The sequence below is a fragment of the Trachypithecus francoisi genome, unplaced genomic scaffold, assembly GCF_009764315.1.
Source record: "Trachypithecus francoisi isolate TF-2019V2 unplaced genomic scaffold, Tfra_2.0 Lachesis_group15, whole genome shotgun sequence".
Classification (NCBI taxonomy): Eukaryota; Metazoa; Chordata; class Mammalia; order Primates; family Cercopithecidae; genus Trachypithecus; species Trachypithecus francoisi.
Window position 1 is genome coordinate 8,201,608 of NW_022681460.1, and position 21,937 is coordinate 8,223,544.

The window sequence follows — 21,937 nt, forward strand, 5'->3', positions numbered from 1 at the left end:
TGAATCACTTGAGGTCAGGAGTGCGAAACCATCCTGGTTGGCGAAACCCTGTCTCTACTAAAAATACAAAAATTAGCTTGGTGTGGTGGCGCATATCTGCAAACCCAGGTACTCGGAGGTTGAGGCATGATAATTGCTTTAATCCAGGAGGCGGAGGCTGCAGTGAGCCGAGATCGTGCCATTGCACTCCAGCCTGGGCAACAGAGCAAGACTGTTCTAAGAATTTTTTCGTTGAGATAGTTACAAAAACCTCATACCATTTCCTTAATCCTCTCTTGTACTCTCAGAAGGTACCAGATTTACTGGAGCACTCACAAAGAATTCTAAAGACCTAAAGCCACACGTATATACAAACACATACACTCACACACACATTTCATTTGGATTGAAATATGATTTCTAGCATCTCTGCCATTCCAAAAATAGACACAAATCCTAGATGAAAATAAAAAGACTTCTTGGCATAAAGATAATACAAAGCTAGAAAGCACAAACATATTTTTCTTTTCTTCAAAGAGAGGTGAGTGAGTGGCTCCCAGCTGTTCATATAAGTAACTGTGTGTAAAACAAGCTTGTAGCCAGAAAGAGTAATACATAGGTCAGAAAGAAGTTACAACTAACAGTGACAAAGTGAAGATGACAACATCATCCACAAAGACATTGACAGAAAAGTAGAAAAAAAAATCCATTCTATTGTAAGTAAAGCATTTTCTCTCATCTTTTCTGTCAAAAAAAAAAAAAAAAAAAGGAAAGTTTATCGGGAATTAAATGAGTATTTTACTTGCAAATAATTTCCCAGGTGTCTTTTTAAAATTATCAAAGTAATGTGTGCTTAGAGATTTTAAAATTTCAGAAACATACAAATTCCTCTCTTCCATCACTTAATCCCATTCTTCAGAATTAATCACAATTTGCTATGTGTACCCAATAAGTTAATGCATATACAGAATGATATACAACATACAGCCAAATGGGCTCATAATAATAGTACATGCTATTCTGCAACTTGCTGATTTTATTTAAAAAATAGACTGCCTTCTTTTCCGTGTACTTCTAGAGTTATAAGAAATGTTTACCAATTGTGTGTATGAGTGGCAGCAAGCCCAATACTGATGGCTGTTTAGATTGTTGCCATGGTTTTTACTGTGGTTGCAAAGGACATGTGTTCTTGAGGACATATGTGAGACTTTCTACATGTACGTCTAAGACATTGATAAATTCTGCCAAAATAGCTTGATAGTGTATCCCTTTATTCTCATTAGCTGTTTATCATAAGCACTTTTATTTGTATACTTTCTAATATGGATTTTAGCAGATGTGATTCTCTCTATTGTTTCCGTTTTTATCACTTTGGTTGAACATCTGGGAGAGTGTGGATTTTTTTTTTTTTAAATATACTCTTCTTTTATGGAAGTCCATGTCTGTTTGAAGGTTGTGATATGGACAGGATCTTTGTTGTAAAATGTTTAACAGTTTTCGTTATGTTGCCGCCATAATAAATTTTAGAACATCCATTAATTCTGCCTTTGACCTTGATTACTCAAGCAGTGCTTTTGTCCATGCGTTGCTCTAGACCAGGCTCTCCAACCCCCATGACCCCACAACCTGTCCATGGCCTGTGAGGACCTGGGCTGCACAGCGGGGGGTGAGCATGGGCAGATGAGCATGACTGTTTGAGCTCCTGTCCCATCAGCAGTGGCGGTAGATTCTCACAGGAGTGTGAACCCTTTCGTGAACTGCGCGTGTGAGGGATCTAGGCTGTGCGCTTCTTACAAGGGTCTTACCAATGCCTGATGATCTGAGGTGGACGAGTTTCATCCACAAACCACCCCCACCCCCACTGCCCCCATTTGTGGCAATATTGTCTACCACAGAACCACTCCCTGGTGCCAAAAAGATTCAAGACTGCTGCTGTAGACTGCATAACTGGTTTTCAGGATTCTACCGAGTCACTATTTTGGACATTATGCTTATTCACTTTAGAGACCTTCTCAAAACTGTAATGAGCTGCAGAATTTTAATTCATTTGCTATGTTATTTGACTGCAATTCTTCTCTTTAAACCGTAATTGGTAATCTATATTTATACAATAGCTTTCTCATATTCAAAAGCAAAGATTTCTTTTTTATAAGCAGCTTTGGATTTTGCTTTCATTTCCCCCTCCTTTCTTAGGTCAGTTTGTAAGCTATGTGTAGGATGTAGCAGGTTAGATAGCTGAATTCATGACAGATAGCATGAAATACGTACAATTTTTCATCCTAAAAAGTTTTAGTAATACCACATTTCTTATTTTCTTATTTTTTTTTAAATTTTACTTTACGTTCTGGGATCCATGAGCTGAACGTGCAGGTTTGTTACATAGGTATACATGTGCCATGGTGTTTTGCTGCACCCGTCAACTCATCATTTACATTAGGTATTTCTCCAAATGCTATCCCTCCCCTAGCCCCCCAACCCCCGACAGGCCCCAGTGTGTGATGTTCCCCTCCCTATGTCCATGTGTTCTCATAGTTCAGTTCCTATCTATGAGTGAGAACATGTGGGGTTTAGTTTTCTGTCCTTGTGAAAGTTTGCTCAGAATGATGATTTCCAGCTGCATCCATGTCCCTGCAAAGGACATGAACTCATCCTTTTTATACACCGTGGAATACTATGCTGAGTTGTATTCCATGGCATGGATGTAGTGTTTTTTACTGTTCCTGTGTTGGTTTGCTGAGAAGGATGGTTCCTAGCTTCATCCATATCCCTGCAAAGGACATGATCTCATTCTTTTTATGGCTGCATAGTATTCCATGGTGTATATGTGCCACATTCTCTTTATCCAGTCTATCATTCATGGACATTTGGGTTGGTTCCAAGTCTTTGCTATTGTAAACAGTGCTGCAGTAAACCATTCATGTGCATGAGCCTTTATAGTAGAATGATTTATAATCCTTTTTATTTAATCCCAGTAATGGGATTTCTGGGTCAAATGGTATTTCTGGGTCAAATGGCCACACTGTCTTCCACAGTGCTCGAACTAAGTTACACTTCCACCAACAGTGTAAAAGCATTCCTGTTTCTCCACATCCACACCAGCATCTGTCGTTTCCTGACTTTTTAGTGATCACCATTTTAACTTGCATGAGATGGTATCTCATTGTGGTTTTGATTTGCATTTCTCCAATGACCAGTGATGATGAGCTTTTTCTCATGTTTGTTGGCTGCATAAATATCTTGTTTTGAGAAGTGTCTGTTGGTATCTTTTGCCCACTTTTTGATGGGGTTGTTTTTTTCTTGTAAATTTGTTTAAGTTCCTTATTGATTCTGCTATTAGACCTTTGTCAGATGAATAGATTACCAAATTTTTCTCCCATTCTGTAGGTTGCCTGTTCATGCTGATGATAGTTTCTTTTGTTGTGCAGAAGCTCTTTAGTTTAATGAGATCTCATTTGTCATTTTTGGCTTTTGTTGCCATTGCTTTTGGTGTTTTAGTCATGAAGTCTTTGTCCATGTCTATGTCCTGAGTGTTATTGCCTAGGTTTTCTTCTAGGGTTTTCATGGATTTAGGATTTATGTTTAATCCATCTTGGGGGGTTAATTTTTGTATAAGGTGTAAGGAAAGGATCCAGTTTCAGCTTTCTGCATATGGCTACCCAGTTTTTCCAGCACCATTTATTAAATAGGGAATCCTTTCCCATTGCTTGTTTTTGTCAGGTTTGTTGAAGATCAGATGGTTGTAGGTGTGTGGTGTTTATTCTGAGTCTTCCATTCTGTTCCATATATATCTGTTTTGGTACCAGTACCATGCTGTTTTGGTTTCTGTAGCCTTGTAGTATAATTTGAAGTCAGATAGTGTAATGCCTCCAGATTTGTTCTTTTTCTTAGGATTGTCTTGGTTATATGGGCCCTTTTTTGTTTCCAGATGAAATTTAAAGTAGTTTTTTTCCTAATTCTGTGAAGAAAGTCAATGGTAGCTTTATGGGAATAACATTGAATCTATAAATTACTTTGGGCAATATGGCCGTTTTCACCGTATTTATTCTTCCTATCCATGAGCATGGATTTTTTTTTCCATCAGCTTAAGGAATTTTGGGGCTGAGACAATGGAGTTTTCTGAATTTGCAATCATGTCATCTGCAGAGACAATTTGACTTTTTCTCTTCCCACTTAAATACCCTTTATTTTTTCTCTTGCCTGATTGCCCTGGCCAGAACTTTCAAATACTCTGTTGAATGTGAGTGGTGAGAGTGGGCATCCTTATCTTGTGCTGGTTTTCAAAGGGAATGCTTCTAGCTTTTGCCCATTCAGTAGGATATCAGCCGCGGAGTTGTCATAAATAGCTCTTAATATTTTGAGATATGTTCCATCAATACCTAGTTTATTGAGAGTTTTCAGCATGAAGGGTGTTGAATTTTATTGAAGGCATTTTCTGCGTCTATTGAGATAATCATGTGGTTTCTGTCATTGGTTCTGTTTATGTGATGGATTTCATTTATTGATTTGCATATGTTGAACCAGCCTTGCATCCCAGGGATGAAGCTGATGTGATCATGGTGGGAAAGCTTTTTGATGTGCTGCTGGATTTGGTTTGCTAGTATTTTATTGAGAATTTTCACATCGATGTTCTTCAGGGATATTGGCCTGAAATTTTCTTTTTTGGTTGTGTCTCTGCCAGGTTTTGGAATCAGGATGGTGCTGGCCTCATAAAATGGGTTAGGGAAGACTACCTCTTTTTCTATTGTTTGGAATAGTTTCGGAAGGTATGGTACCAGCTCCTCTTTGTACCTTTGGTAGAATTCAACTATGAATCTGTCTGGTCCTGGGCTTTTTTTGGTTGGTAGGCTATTAATTACTGCTTCAATTTCAGAACCTGTTACTGGTCTATTCCGGGATTCAACTTCTTCCTGGTTTAGTCTTGGCAGAGTGTATATGTCCAGGAATTTATCCATTTCTTCTAGATTGTCTGTTTTTTTTTTTTTTTTTTTTCCATAGAGGTGTTTATAGTATTCTCTGATGGTAGTTTGTGTTTCTTTGGGATCAGTGGTGATATCGCCTTTATCATTTTTTACTGTGTCTATTTGATTCTTCTCTCTTTTCTTTTTTATTAGTTTTTCTATCTATTTTGTTAATCCTTTTCCTTTTCTTTCTTTTTTTTTTTTAAACAGCTCCTGCATTCATTGATTTTTTTTGGAAGGGTTTTTCATGTCTCTGTCTCCTTCAGTTGTGCTCTTATCTTAGTTTTGTTTCTTCTAGCTTTTTTTTTTTTTTTTTTTTTTTTGACGGAATCTCACTCTGTAGCCCAGGCTGGAGTGCAGTGGCACAATCTCCGCTGTCTGTAACCTCCACCTCCTGGGTCCCAGTTCAAGCAGTTCTCCTCCCTCAACCTCCCGAGTAGCTGGGATTACAGGCACATGCTACCATGCCCAGCTAATTTTTGTATTTTTAGTAGAGACAGGGTTTCACCATGTTGGCCAGGGTGGTCCTGAACTCCTGGCCTCAAGTGATCCGCCCACCTCAACCTCCCAAAGTGCTGGGATTACAGGAGTGAGCCATCATGCCCGGCCTTCTTTTAGCTTTTGAATTTGTTTACTCTTGCTTCTTTAATTCTTTTAATGGTGATGTTAACGGTGTCAATTTTAGATCTTTCCCTCTTTCTGATGTGGGCATTTAGTACTATAAATTTCCCTCTTAACACTGCTTTAGCTGTGTCCCAGTGATTCTGGTACATTGTCTCTGTTCTAATTGGTTTCAAAGAAGTTTGTATTTCTGCCTTAATTTCATAATTTATCCAGTAGTCATTGAGGAGCAGGTTGTTCAGTTTCCAGAAACTGCATCAACTAATGTGCAAAATAACCAGCTACCATCATGAATGCAGGATCAAATTCACACATAACAGTATTAACCTTAAATGTAAATGGGTTAAATGCCCCCAGTCAAAAGACACAGACTGGCAAATTGGATAAACAGTCAATACCCATCGGTGTGCTGTATTCAGGAGACCCTTCTCACGTGCAAAGACACATATAGGCTCAAAATAAACAGTTGGAGGAATATTTACCAAGCAAATGGAATGCAAAAAAAGGAGAGTTTGCAATCCTAGTCTCTGATAAAACAGACATTAAACCAACAAGATCAAAAAAGACAAAGAAGGGCATTACATAATGGTAAAAGAATCAATGCAACAAGAAGAGCTAACTATCCTAAATATATATGCACCCAATACAGCAGCACCCATATTCATAAAACAAGTTCTTAGAGGCCTACAAAGAGACGTATATTCCTACACAATAGTAGTGGGGAGATTTTACCACCCCACTATCAGTATTAGATCAATGAGACAGAAACTTAATAAGGTTATTCGGGACTTGAACTCAGCTGTGGACCAAGCAGTCCTAATAGATATCTATATAACTCTCCACCCCAAATCAACAGAATATACATTCTTCTCAGCACCACTTAGCACTTGTTCTAAAATTGACCACATAATTGGGAGTAAAACACTCCTGAGCAAATGCAAAAGAACAGAAATTATAACAGTCTCTCAGTCCACAAGGCAATCAAATTAGAACTCAGGATTAAGACACAAGATCCTTCCCCTTCCTCCCTTCCTCTCTTTCTCTCTCTCCTTCCTTCTCTCTTTCTTTCTCTCTCTCTCTCTCTCTTTCTTTCTTTTCCTCTCTCTTCTTTCTGTCTCTCTCTTTGTTTTCTTAATGGAGTCTCACTCTGTCACCCAGCCTAGAGTGCAATGGTGCAATCTTGGCTCACTGCAACCTGAGCCTCCCGGGTGCAAGTGATTTTCCTGCCTCAGCCTCCCGAGTAGCTGGGATTACAGGCTCCTGCCACCACCGCTGGTTAATTTTTTGTACTTTTAGTAGAGTCAGGGTTTCACCATGTTGGCCAGGCTGATCTTGAACTCCTGACCTCAAGTGATCCATCCATCTCAGCATCCCAAAGTCCTGAGATTATAGCCGTGAACCACCTCACCTGGCCCACATTTCTTATTTTCAATGGGTACTTTCCATTTAGTGACTGAATATGAAGATATTTGAGGAGATTCAAACCTTTAAAAATAAATAAATAAAAAACTATTTATCACAGGTATCTGTACAACCCTTCTCCAGACTCCCCAACTGTTAACACTGCCACATTTGCTTTATCTTTCTTTGTCTCCCTCACTCACACCTTCCCCTCCTTTCTTTCCTCCGTCTCTCAAGAGGCTAACCATAATTGCAGATAGCCTGACATTTTTGTCCTAAACACTTCCGTCTATATCTGCAAAGGCAAACGACATTTTTCTGCATAGCCACTGTAATGTGTGATGTAAATGTCAAATAATTTAACATCAATACAATGATATTTCTTTTGTAGTCCATATTCAAATATCCTCCTAATTGTTCCCAAATTGTCCTTTATAGCTTTTTTTAAGCCTTTATTGATTTATTTTTATAGCAGTTTTAGGTTCACAGCCTAGAGAGGAAAGTATTTCCCATCTACTCCCTGCCCAAACGTGCCCATACCCTCTCCGTTATCAATGTCCCCCACCAGAGTGATACATTTTTTGCAACTGATAAACCTAAATTGACACATTGTAATCACTTCACATTTATAGTTTACATCAGGGTGTTCACTCTTGGTGTATACTTTATGGGTTTGGACAAATGTATAATGATATTTATCCATCAGCATAGTATCACCCAGAGTGTTTTCACTGCCTTAAATATTCTCTGTGCTGTCTCTATTCATCCCTCCATCATCCCTCAGTCCCTGGCAAGTACTGCTATTTTCAATGTCTCTATAGTGTTGCCTTTTTCAGAATGTTGTATAATACAACATGGGGCCTTTTCAAATTGGAATCATACAATATGTAGCCTTTTCAAATTGGTTTATTTCACTTGGTAATATGCACTTAAGGTTCCTCCATGTCATTTCCTGGCTTGAGAGTTCATTTATTTTTAGTGCTCAATAATATTCCATTGGCCGGTATGATAGTTTATCCATGCACCTGATGAAGAACATGTTAGTTGCATACAATTTTGGCAATCCTGAAGAAAGCTGCTGTAAACATCTGTGTGCACGCTTTTGTGTGGACATGATTTTAGTTTTCAGCTCCTTTGGGTAAATAGTCCAGGTATTGCTGCATTGTATGGTCATAGTATGTTTAGTTTTGTAAGAAACCACCAGATTTCTAAAGTGACTATACCATTTTCCATTTCCAGGAGCAGTGAACGAGAGTTCTGTTATTCCACGTCCTCACCCGTGCTTTGTGTTGTCTTTGTTCTGGGATTTATTCTAATAGGTGTGTAGTGGTATCTTGTTGTGTTAATTTGCATCTCCCTGAGGACATAAGATGTGGAGCATATTTATTTGTCATCTCTATATCTTCTATATCTTCTTTGGTGAGATATCTGTTAAAGCCTTTGGCCCTTTTTTAATGTTTGTTTATTTATTTACTGATGAATTTTAAAGGTTCTTTGTATGCTTTGGATAATTTTTTAAATTGTTTTGACCAAATTGTTTTAATCCGATATACAGATCACATTCAGTTATCATGTGTCTTTATTTTGCTTTAGTATAGAACAGTCTTCTCACACACACCTTATTTGCACCTTCAGAATTTTGAAATGTAAGGGCCAGTTGTTTGCAGAATCATCCTGCAAACTTGATTTGTTTTATTGTCTCCTCATTGTTAAATTTGGGCTAAACTTTGTTGTCATTAATGCTGAACCCTTTGTAACTGACAATACCTGTGTGATCCTTAGTTACAGTGATGCCTGCCAAATCTCCCGTTGCAGAAATAACCCTCCTCTTATGAAATTATTAGGGAATCTGTCGGCGGATACTTTGAAACTGCAAATATCCCTGTTGCCACCAATCTTGGATCCATTTGCTGTAGCTTCTACTGGTGATCCTTGAGTGAATTAATTATTATATCAGTGCCTTCAAATATATGATTGCCTGATGCTGACAGTTCTTGCCATATTTATTCTGTTGTTCTGTATAGAAGAACTCTTTCTTACTCCTCACATGTATACTTTTTTAGTCTTGTCATATATTCAGGATTTTTTTCTTTAATGTATTATAATCTGTTATCAATCTATTATTTTCCCAAACTTGGCCAGTGGGATCTCATTTGTCATAGAACATACAGTATTGGATGAAGAAACTATGATTTGTCCACACATGAGGTCACTGCATGGTTGTGAAAAAGAATAAGGAAATGTCTATATACTACTATAGAATTAACTAGGATAAATTAAGTGAAAAAAGAATTTTAGTGAAAAATTATCTATCAATTATCTAAGAAACGTGCTTAAATACATACACACACACACACACACACACATACACACACACACACACACCAGTTTCTGTTAAAGAGGTAAAACAGAAATCTAAAAACAAACAAAAAGATAGTGAATATATTAAATACACAAAAGTAGAAATGAGACATCTTTGACAGTTTTATGTTTTTAAAGTTTGACTTTAGAAACTTGAAAATATTTTCCACAATTATAAAACAGAATTAAATATTTTAAATAGAAAGTTCTAAGAATCAAAAATAAAGTCAAAGAAATAAATGCAAGTATCTTTAGTTGTAATCATAGCCACATTATTCCAAATGACTTTAGAATACAGCAATTTAACTATACATCTTTAATGAGGTACATCCCAAGACAAAAAGAACTACAAGCAGAAAGACTTAAACTATGATTAGTAATCAATTTAATGGTATCATTCACATTGTGTATATAATGTAGTCTAAAAAATGAATAATTATGTGACATCTAATCATTTCGTTTTCATGATTTTGAAGTAATTTTTTTTTTGAGACGGAGTCTTGCTCTGTCGCCCGGGCTGGAGTGCAGTGGCCAGTTCTCAGCTCACTGCAAGCTCCGCCTCCCGGATTTATGCCATTCTCCTGCCTCAGCCTCCGAGTAGCTGGGACTACAGGTGCCCGCCACCTCGCCCGGTGAGTTTTTTGTATTTTTTAGTAGAGATGGGGTTTCACAGTGTTAGCCAGGATGGTCTCGATCTCCTGACCTGGTGATCCGCCTGTCTCGGCCTCCTAAAGTGCTGGGATTACAGGCTTGAGCCACCGCGCCCGGCCCGTTTTCATGATTTTGAACAAGAGAAAAGTAGATTAAGATGGAAGACAAAGGAGATTATTTAAAACCCTGCTACTCCTCAATTGGACTGGGAAATATCAGATTGAATTCATGACGTATTTTATCTTTAAAAACGAACAAAATATACCTATTGTCACTGAAAAAGCTGTCAAACCTTTATGAATCCAGTAGCAATGAGTATCTCTAACCATCCATATAGTCGTCTTAAAAGACCATTTTTATTTGTCGGGATGAATTATTACAGGCCTAGAACAAAAAGTGTTCAAAGCAGACTGGAGTCTCTTGTCATACAAGATGGCAAGGAAGCTACCAAAGACTCTTGTGCCTCTGCCACAGGTCAGGAACCCATTCTAAGACGTTCCGGTTAGCTGCAGATAGCCACCAATCAGAACAATAAGTTCAGTCGATGGACATCATTAATATGTGTATGTCTGTAATTTTTGTGTGTTTTTTGAGATGGATTTTCACTCTTGTTACCCCGGCTGGAGTGCAATGGTGTAGTCTTGGCCCACTGCAACCTCTGCTTCCGAGGTTCACGTGGTTCTTCTGCCTCAGCCTCCCAAGTAGCTGAGATTGCAGGCATCCACCACCACACCAGGCTAATTTTTGTATTTTTAGTAGAGATGGAGTTTCACCATGTTGGTCAGGTGGGTCTCGAACTCCTGATCTCAGGTGATCCGCCTTGGCCTCTCAGAGTGCTGGGATTACAGGCATGAACCACCGCGCCTGGCCTTTTCTATAATTTCTTCATAATGCTTTTAAGAATTGCATTTTAATTCATTGCCAGAGTCAACTTATTTTGAAAATGTATAAACCAGAAAAGAATAGAGCATTTATTCTGCCTTCCTATTCAAAATGTATCACTGCATAACAAAATATGAGGGAAAATTTATCTTGATAGAAATATTTTACCTAGTAGTTGGAGAAGAAGTGATAATATTAAAAGATCACTGTTTTATAATTTTAATGTATCTTGTGTAAAGAATCAGCAGCTTCAAACATCAAGAAATGAGACACCCAAATGTAGTCAGACTCAAGCATAGCCAGACAGTGCTTCCTGCTGGAAGAACAGAGCAGCACCCTTACAGGAATCCCAGCAAAACATATTAATTCCTTACAGGAATCCCAGCAAAACATATTAATTCCTTATAGGAATCCCAGCAAAACATATTAAGCCTAATCCTAGTCAAGCCTGTAGAAACAAATATAAATTTTTAAGAAATAAGGACAATGTAGAAACTTGTTCAATAATACCACCCATATGCAATTGGCAAAATTCAGGTTGTGAAAAATTCTACAGTGGATTAACCATTTTTCTTTAAATGTAATTGTAAAGACAGGAAGAGAGATGGGTGAGGGAACTTATAAAATAATAGCGATTTAAGGGAAAATGTTCTGAAATTAGAGCATGTTGATGGCCGCACAACCTTGCAAATACTCTAAACACTGCTGAATTATACACTTTGAAAGGGAGAACTACAATACATTAATTATGTCTTAATAGAAAAACATTGAACGCCAGGCACACTAGCTCACACCTGTAATCCCAACACTTTGGAAGCCTGAGGCAGCAGATCACTTGAACCCAGGAGTTTGAGACCAGCCTGGGCAACATGGCAAAACCCTGTCTGTACGGCATATACAAAAAATTAGCTGGGTGTGGAGGCATGTTCCGGTTGTCCCAGCTACTGGGGAGGCTGAGGTGAGGAGTCACCTGAGCCCAGGGAGCCGAGACTGCAGTGAGCCCTGATCATGCCTGCACTCCACCCTGAGTGACAGAGGGAGACGGTGCCTCACAAAAAAATAAAATAAAATAAAATAAAATAAAATAAAATAAAATTAAAAACTTAAATTAAATTAAAAGGAGATATAAAATATATTCCTTCCAGTCCCAAAATGTAGACCTTGTTTGGATCTCAATTCAAACAGATTTGGAAACAATTAAAATTATGAACACATAAATATTTGATGTCATTAAATGCTTATTTGTAATTTTTCAGATCCTCTAGTGGTATTCTAGTTACGTTTCATAGGACAATTCCTCCTTCATAGAGATATATATTGATCATTTTTGTTGAGTAAATAATATGATATCTTAGCTTTGTCTCAAAATAATATAGGAAGGGAAAGTGGGTAGTGATATTGATCATATCAATTATCAATGATAATTGATACGGATCAAACAAGGTTGGACCAAAGTTGATAAGTGTTGAATAAGGTGATGAAAAGATACATGGGTCTCATTATTCTGCAACTTTTAGATAGGTGTGGAATTTCCCCTCAATGAACAGTATTTTTTAAAATTCATAAGTACATTTTGTTCCCTTTATTTCAACTCCAACATCATGAAGCTCCTTCTCACCTTCTTCTGCCACTGTGAAAACTTGGTTTCCAAAAACATCAGTAAGTTTAGTAATTTTTCATCTTAACATAAATACAAATAGTTTCCGAATTCCTACACCTCTATCATACCAGTAATCAACTTAGTAAATGAAGTACAAAATTTCTTTTGGGTTCTTGTATTTGTACTAAAGGATATACAGAATACTACGTCCAAAAGTTACTTGAACTCCTTTTATTTATGTACTGACATTATCAGCTCAATATGTTTCTGGTAATTTTCAGTTTTAGGGTTTGCTTTTTTCCTCCTTTTTATTTAATAAGTATTGTTTTGATTGTGTGAAACATTTCCGTGCCTCACACCTGAAACAGCGGATAAAGGCACATTAGGGAAACATGGTTCCATTCGATCCCTTTAACCCATTTCCCTACCCTCTCATAGGTAACCATTTTCATTAACTTCAATTTTATCCTTTCTACATTTCTGTTTACAAAAAACACCTACTTTTGTATGTTCTTAATTTTCTTTGCTTCTGACATAGGAAGTCCCTTACTATATTCTATTTTCTGCTTTGTTTTCTTTCTAGTCACAGATTGTATTTGTCTTCTGTGGTCAGGCATTTCACTTGTTTCTGAACATTTTCTTTTTTCTTCTTTCTTTTCTTTTTTTTTTTTGAGACAGATCTCACTGTGCACCCAGGCTGGGGCGCAGTGACCTGATCTAGGCTCATTGCAACCTCCGCCTCCCGGCTCAAGCAAGTCTCCTGCCTCAGCCTCCCAGCCTGTAGCTGGCGATACAGGCACACACCACCACACCCAGCTAATTTTTGTATTTTTAGTAGAGACCAGGTTTTGCCATGTGTGCCACGCTGGTCTTGAACCCCTGACCTCAGGTGATCTGCCCACCTCAGCCTCCCAAAATGCTGGGATTACAGGCGTGAGCCACGGCACCCGGCTGATAATTTTCTGTTGTAAATAATCCCACAGTTAACACCTTGTGCAGATGTTGTTTTGTGATCGTGGAGGTATACGATTGTGAGTGCTAATTGCCACCATTGGAATTTGGGGCGCGTGGTGTGAAGTCTCTTGTGCTTCTGTTGGGTAGTGCTGACCTCCCGGATGTACCTGAGTTTCCGGGTCAGCTTCATCAAGAGGGTGTGTTGTCAAGCTCTCAAACCCTGACCCCAGTAATTCTATACAGTGTATTCCATGGCTTTTAAAACATGAATTTAACTCTGTCAAATAAAATGTATATATTTTAAAGTGTTCATAATATTTCCCACAACTAGTAATAAAATAATACTTAAAGAAGTGATACTTGAGGCATTTCTTGCAATGTTGACAATATAAATGACAATTTTAAAGTGGGTTTAATGGTCATAGCTTTGGTGATCCGATATCCTTTGTATTTAAGAAAGAGGGAGCACAGAGAAGTGAAATCCTGCCCCTACTTGCTCACACAGCACTGTCCTCTGCTCTTCAAAACTAAATCACTTACTGCAGTTGCTGGCATGTAGCGAAATCGAATGATTCCTGAGCTCTTTCCCCCGCCCCCTAAGAGCCCCTCTGGTGCAGGGTCCTCCTGAGCAGCAGAAAGAGCCTGGGCCTGTAGTGGGAGGGACATGGAGGTGACGAGGCCCAGGCCTGCGCTGGTCAATTAGTGTGTGGCTAAGTGACCTTTCACAGTCATTGTATTACTCGGCCTTTGGGAACCAGAGAAGGAGCCTTTCTGTATCTTTACACAGCGTAGTATTTTTGATTATAATGAAAACTAGTAATGAGAAATGTGAAATAAATTCAAAGGCTAAATCACAAAGTATTCATCTTTTAGAAGTCCCCCATTTTTTAATGAAGGATCCGTCTGAAAGGATAGTTTCTGTTCTCATCCAATTAATATAAATTGGCATTTAGTATTCATTGGAAACTATGGAGGGGAACTGGAATTCAAGAGAAAAAATATCAACGGGAACAATTCCCTTTTTGATTATTCTGACTCACTGTGAAAATCTCTAGGCTCATCTTGTCTTGAAACACATTGCATTGTTAGCAGTGACCAAACAAAATAGTTCTTAGCCATTACATTAAAAAACGCCTTTAAATAACACCTTTTTTTTTTTTTTTTTTGGAGATGGAGTTTTGCTCTGTGGCCCAGGCTGGAGTGGATTGGTGCTATCTCAGTTCACTGCAATGTCCACATCCTGGGTTTGAGAGATTCTCCTGCCTCAGCCTCTCAAGTAGCTGGGATTACAGGCTTGTGCCTCTACGTCCAGCTAATTTTTTTGTGTGTATTTTTAGTAGTCATGGGTTTCTACATTGGCCAGGCTGGTCTCAAACTCCTAACCGCAAGTGATCTGCCCTCCTTGACCTCCCAAAGTGCTGGGATAACAGATGTGAGCCACCGCATCCGGCCTAACTTATTAAATGATTGCTACTTTGTCTTTCCTTGGCATAGAAAATATATTATTAAAAACTGTGATGGGCTTCCAACCACATCTGCTTAAAGCCAGGTGCAGTGGCTCTGGCCTGGAATCCCAGTGTTTGGGAGTCCAAGGCAGGAGTATCATTTATGCCTAGAAATTTGAGACCAGCCTGGGCAACATAAATGAGATCCCATCTCTACAAAAAAACAAAAACAAAAAACTACAAAATTAGCCAGGTGTAGTGGCATGTGCCTGTAGTCTCAGCAACTGAGGAACCTGCCATGAGAGGATCACTTGAGTCTGGGAGTTCGAGACTGCAGTCAACCTTGATCATGCCACTGCACTCCAGCCTGGGCAACAGAGTGAGACACTGCCTTAAAAAAAAAAGAAAAGAAAAATCTGTTTGTTAGAAGTGATCTTCAGAAGAAGCAACAAATAGAAAGAATGCCAAGATCATTCAAAACAAAAAAAGGAAAATTTAAGGTGTTACTAAAAGTGTTTCTTCAAAGTTATTTAAGAAAGAACTCAATGTAAAAATGTTTTTAACATTAAAATCTGATAACACTATTGACTTTTAAAGTAGTCTTTTTATCTGATCATTCTTGGCTGATCGTATTCCTTTTCTAGATAAAAGATGTAGGCTATTAAAAATCCACATAAAAATCAGAGATTTTCAGTCTTTAAAATGTAAAGTTATTACACATTAGAAAGGATGACAGCCTTCCACTGAAATGATTTTTTTCCCATAAGTTATTGGGGTACAGATGATATTTGTTTATGTAAGTTATTTAGTGGTTATTTGTGAGATCCTGGTGCACCCAACACTCAAGCAGTATATACTACACCGTATATGTTGTATTTTATCCCTCACTCCCCTCCCACCCTTTCCCATAAGTCCCCAAAGTCCATTGTATCATTCTTACGCCTTTGTGTCCTCATAGCTTAGCTCTCATGTGTCAGTAAGAACAAACAATGTTTGGTTTTCCATTCCTGAGTTACTTCACTTGGAATAATAGTCTCCAATCCCATCCAGGTTGCTGTGAATGCCATTAATTCATTCCTTTTTATGGCCGAGTAGTATTCCATCGTATTTATATACCACACTTTCTTTATCCGCTCACTGATTGGTGGGCATTTGGGTTGGTTCCACAATTTTGCAATTGTGAATTATGCTGCTATAAACTTGTGTGTGCAAGTATCTTTTCCATATAATGACTTCTTTTCCTCTGGGTAGATACCCAGTAGTGGGATTGCTGGATCAAATGGTAGTTCTACTTTTAGTTCTCTAAGGAATCTCCACGCTGTTTTCCATAGTGGCTGTACTAGTTTACATTCCCACCAGTAGTGTAGAAGTGTTCCCTGATCACCGCATCTGTGCCAACATCTACTCTTTTTGATTTTTTTTATTGCCGTTCTTGCAAGAGTAAGGCGGTATCACATTGTGGTTTTGATTTGCCTTTCCCTGATCACTAGTGATTTTGAACATTATTTCATATGTTTGTTGGCTATACACTGAAATGACTTTAAGCATTTTGTATGAGGAAGTAGAGTTTAACAGATTTAGAAGGAATTGAAAATGAATGAGTAATACTGAAGATATTGAAGACAGCCCAACCTACTTTACAGACCACAGACAGTGGTACAGTAAGTGTACCAATGAGTATAGACTGATCACTATGCTTATAAAAGTACACTGGCTGGGCACTTCTGCCGACACGTCTACTTATATCATGAGCACAGAGAGGTGGACAGTCCAATGTGGGATGTTTGAAATACAGCATTGGGTTTAGAGCCAGAAAACTGAGGCTACAGGCCTGGATCTTTCATTCCCCAATTATGCATCTTACTTGACTTGGGTGAATTACTAATGCCATCTGAAATGTGTCCTCACTTCTAGATATGTGCTTTACAGGATCATTTAGCAGACACAGGGGAGTGTGTTTTATGAACAGGTCACTACAGGAGGTTCTACAGACACAGTTGCAGTATTTTTTCTTCAAGACAGTATTGTCTGGTAACAGAGAGCAACACATACAAAGAAACTGTAGTACAGTGTGATAAGTGCTGTTCTTCCTTGGGGTAACAGGATCTCCAGAGGTCCAGACTTTACCCTGAGCCAGCACCAGCATCTGGAGTCTGCGAGGTGTGTTACCCACTCACCTATACCGTCTTCTTTTCACTTTCCATACTCTCATGGATTCCTCTACAACCCACTTGTTCTTACTTTCATTCTTTTTTTTTTTTCTTTTTTTCCTTTTTAAAAGCACACTGGACTAATATTTACTTTACTACCTCCTATACAGCCCAGTCCCAGATCCTGTCTTCTCACATTTGTAACATTTCAGCTATCTGGCTTTTCTCTGAATCATTCCTTCGTACCTGGGGTGGTTCCATTGCAGCATCCACACCCTGGTCTTCACCATGGACCCCTGTAGACTTGTCCTAGTCTGTCTGCCTCATCCAAGTCTCCACTTCCTCTCAGCAGAGTCAGCGAAGACCAGCAGAGGAGTGATGACCTGGGTTCCTACCCTGGCTTCACACTCGGAGCTGGGTGTTGTTGAACCCACCGTGAACTTCTCTGTGCCTCCCCTTAGTCTTCTGTAAAGTTGAATCAACAGCAACCACAATAAGTAATCTGAAAACAGCTTTATCAGTGCCAGCCGCAGTTCTCATGGATTTACACACTAATTCTAGCTCTGTTTACATACTCACTTGATGGATGTTGTCTTGTATTATTTGTCTTGCTATAACAAAATACCTGAGACTGGGTAATTCATAAAAACTAGACATTTATTTTTTACAACTCTGAAAGCTGGGAAATCCAAGGTCAAGGTGCTGATATTCAGTGTCTGGTGAGGGCCTTCTTGTTGTGTCTTCACTTGCTGGAAGACTGGAAGGGCTAAAAGGGCAAAAAGGACAGAAGGCCAAACACTTCCATTGCTTTATAAGGGCACTAATCCCATTCATGAAGGCTCTGCCCCATCGTGATTTAATCACCTTCTAGGGGCTCCACCCCTTCATGCAATCACATTGACGGTTAAGTTGCAACAAATACATTTTGAGGACACATTCAGACATAGCAGATGGTGATAGTTACTCCCTCATAGGAGTATGAGAATAATAAGCAATTTATTATGTCTCAAAACCTGTAATGGTCTGCAATATATGGCTAAGTATATCGTATTTTTTTTATTATTAACATAATTATTTCCATAACTCTGGAAAGCAATGTATAAATAATGTGGTATTGTTAACAACTTTGAAATCATTATTAATCATTTTAGAGACGATCTGTGTAACTCTTTATTAAGTGCTTGGAAGAATCTGAAATATTTGGATCTTAACTATGTGCCGTTGAAGGAACTTCTTTTTGGAAAAAGAAAACACATCAATTTTTTGTGTATTGTTGGATAATGTCCAACCAGATGAGAGCTGATCATTATTTGGCACAAAAAAACTCCCATGGATGTTTTGTTAATACTGATATGTTTCCATATCAAGGATCCTGTAGACCGAGAGCCCAAGATACTGATCGCTTAGTCTCCCATGGGTCAACAGCTATGCATGACAGCGTAAGACCAAACCTGGTTACAGAAATATCTACTTGGTTTGTCTACACTAAAGAATTTGTTACTGCCTTACTTGTTGGATTAATATATTGTTATAAAGAAAGAAAGAACCGTATTAAGTGTTTTCTCTTTGACAGGTAATATTTTATTTATTGGAGAAACAAAGATAAAGAAGACATTGTTTCTGCTCTGGGGTAACTTGAAACCATATTGGAGCACTCTGATATCTTCCCACCGAAAATCTCTTTCTCCCACATCTGAGGAATTTTTTTGTATTCTAGGAAAACTAAATAGTATTTGGGGCTTTTGCGTGGCTGTACAACGGGACTGTATCCAATGTATTGTCCATGGAATGTGGCTTTGAACCGAACCAGCATGGTGTGTGAGTACACCATCTGTCAAAGGCACCGCTTCTGGGACCAGCAAGATTTTCTATGAGAGTCAAAGATTAAGCAATTAATGATCTCAGAAACAGGGATGGCAACTGAGGGAAATGTGTCCTATTCGGATCACTGTAACTACTGAAATCTGTTTGAGGACTTTCATTTCCCCTTCGCAGCTCTACCCTAAGCATTAGGAAAATCTGGATTTGAAATCTTTTAGATTTCATCAACATTTGTCACATTTCAGCCATCCCTGAAAATTCACTCAGGTTCTTGTGTTTCATGGCATCTGGCTATATGGTGATATAGGATTTTTTTTTTTTTTGTATCAATTTTTAGTTCACAGAAAGCTGGAATGCTGCCAGAGAGACTGTCACATTGATAGCTCCTGCTCATTCTGCCTTCTCTGTATATTTTCCAAACACAATTGTGTAAGTGAGAAGCTAAACAGAATTCTGAGGCCTTATTTATGTACAAGATTAGGGACCCATCCTCTTTAGTTTTCTAAAACTCATAAATGGTAACAGTACTACCAACGATGTATCATTGCGGATCGGGATCTGAGCTCTTTACATTTCCTCGAATCTTCAAAACAGCCTTCAAAGTTGATATATTATTGTCAATGGCAGAAAGCTGGGGAAGGAAGAATAATTTGCCAAAATTCATAGAGCTAATAAACTATGTAGAGCTTAAGTCCATTTGACTTTAAATTCTATGTCCTTTCTTTCTTGTTCTGCTGGTTCCCTCTGTGGCACTTTGGACACTGAGCTCATGACTGTTTATATTCATTCATTCATTTACTCCTTCATTCTTTCTTACTTCCCTTCAGTCATTCACTTTTTTAAACTTTTTAAATTCATAGATATGTTTCTATATCTCCTGACTTCAAAGCACTGTGTGATAGATAAATATTAGTATGACCACGTTGCTGCTCTCAAGTATTTCTAAAATAAGTTGGAAGATAAGACTCAGACACACACACACACACACACACACACACACACACTACATACTACATACTGTCCAAGCTTTAACCACTATAATAAGAAGAGCACAGTAAGCAAAGATTTTTAGATTCAGATGAGGGAGAAAGGTGTTAGTTTTCTCTAGGAGGATCACAGGAAGTACCTGAGTCCTGAACATGGAAAGGAAGGGACACAATGTGGATAGAAACCTCAGGATAGGCTAGGGTGCTAATTCTCCACTCTTCCTTCTGTGACAAAGCTCAGTCCTTGAGCATACTCGGATCCTGATGCTGGTTTCTTTGAAATGACTTAGGCTAGAGACTGTGTGTAAGCTAGAGGAGTGCTACCTGACATGGAGCTGATCATGGACAGTGATACCTTGTCCAAGTAGAATGGAAAATCAAGGACTGTCTGCCATTATTGCTTAAAAGTCAAGCACAAATCTCAGTGCCATAAAAGCATGCCGTCTTTCTCATGTGCCTGCAGGTCAGTGGGGGTGCCCATGGCCTCAGGCTGGCTTCAGCTGCAGGTCCCTGCTTTACGCTGTGAGTGTGGCTGCACTCGGTCACCTCTGTGGGCTGGACTCAGGTGTGGGCCATGTGTGAACAGGTGGAAGCTTTCTGGGAGGTTCTGTTTTTTGCAACGGAGTCTCGCTCCATGCAGTGCAGTGCAGTGGCGGGATCTCGGGTCCCTGCAACCTTTGCCTCCTGGGCTTAAGTGATTCTCCTGCTTCAGCCTCCTGAGTAGCTGGGATTACGGGCACATCCACCACAACCAGCTGATTTTTGTGTTTTTAGTAGAGGTGGGGTTTCACCATGTTGGCTGTCCTTGAACTCCTGACCTCAAGTGATCCACCCGTCTCTGCCTCCCAAAGTGCTTGGATTACAGGTGTGAGCTACTGTGCCCAGCAGGGATGTTCTTTTGATGGACCTTAGCAGCGGGACAAATACAAAGCCCTGGTTCCAATCACATCTGCTAATATCCCTTTGGTCAAAGCCATTCACGTGGCTGGGCAAAATCGCCGGGAGGCAGTGGGGAGCATGATGTATGCACACTAATGTACGGGCGTGCATAATTTGGAAGAATAGTTTAATCTGTCACATGTATAATATAGGAGGGGTAAGGAAGATAAAAAATCAAATCTAGATCATGATCTAGAGAAGAAAAATGTACAAACACACTCGAAGAACATGGGAGATGTTACAGTCCATTTTACAAGTAATACTGAGACACTTTAGAAAGATTATGTAGCGCACACACAGACCCAGAATTCTTGTACATATTGGACTGGAGTATGGCGATATCGGATGTAAAGGGAGTAATCGTGAGGAGGGCCTAAAATGGGGAGGTGAATATTGAGATATAAAGGAATTGAAGATGTGAAGGATAATTCTGAGACAAAATTGCTAACTGTTGGTGCCTTGCCGATATCAAAGATTAGGTAGGAGGAATTAAAGATAGTGATTCTCTTGCAGCCCATTACAAAACATGGGAGGATAATGAGATTTTTAGGTGGGAGGGGAAGGCTCGAAGCAGGTGATATGGAGGATGGTTTTTCCTGACAGAAACGGGAAAGTCATGCAGGGGAGGACTTCAGGTCAGAGAATGATGAACAGTGGCCACTGCTGAGTAGGAACAGTCCTCGGGAGAGGCTGGGAGCTCTGAGAATGGGGATGGGGAGGGGCACAGGGCCTGGGGATGAGACGGAGCCTCGGGATGTGAGAGTAGAGAAGAGGTCGGAATGGGATTTAAGGACAAAGGGTGTCCTGGTGCCCTCCTAGGTGGAGGAGGCAGACTCCAGCCGTTTTGTTTGGGGTCAGGGGTGTTGGTGAGTGCTGGGCACCACTGTTCGAGGGACATTGATGGTGAAGGCAACAGAAGAGCTTGGGAAAGCAGCAGGGGAGGGCATCGTTTATTGCTGTTAGTTATGGATGCATTTCATTTGAGTGTCCTGGGAGCATTCCTAAAATGAGAATGGCAAGAGGTATTTGAATGGCATCGATTTATTTTTATTTTATTTTATTTCATTTTATTTTATATTTTTTGAGATGGAATCTCGCTCTGTTGCCCAGGCTGGAGTGCAGTGGCGTGATCTCGGCTCACTGCAACCTCTGCCTCCCAGGCTCAAGCGATTTTCTTGCTTCAGCCTCC

At 39.3% G+C, this 21,937-nt stretch overlaps 1 protein-coding gene across 2 annotated transcripts in view; it reads left to right on the forward strand.

The window, feature by feature from the left end:
* PRKN (parkin RBR E3 ubiquitin protein ligase) overlaps positions 1-21,937 on the forward strand; it is a 1,404,897-nt gene that overhangs the window by 445,717 nt on the left and 937,243 nt on the right. The gene's annotated exons all lie outside the window — the stretch shown is intronic.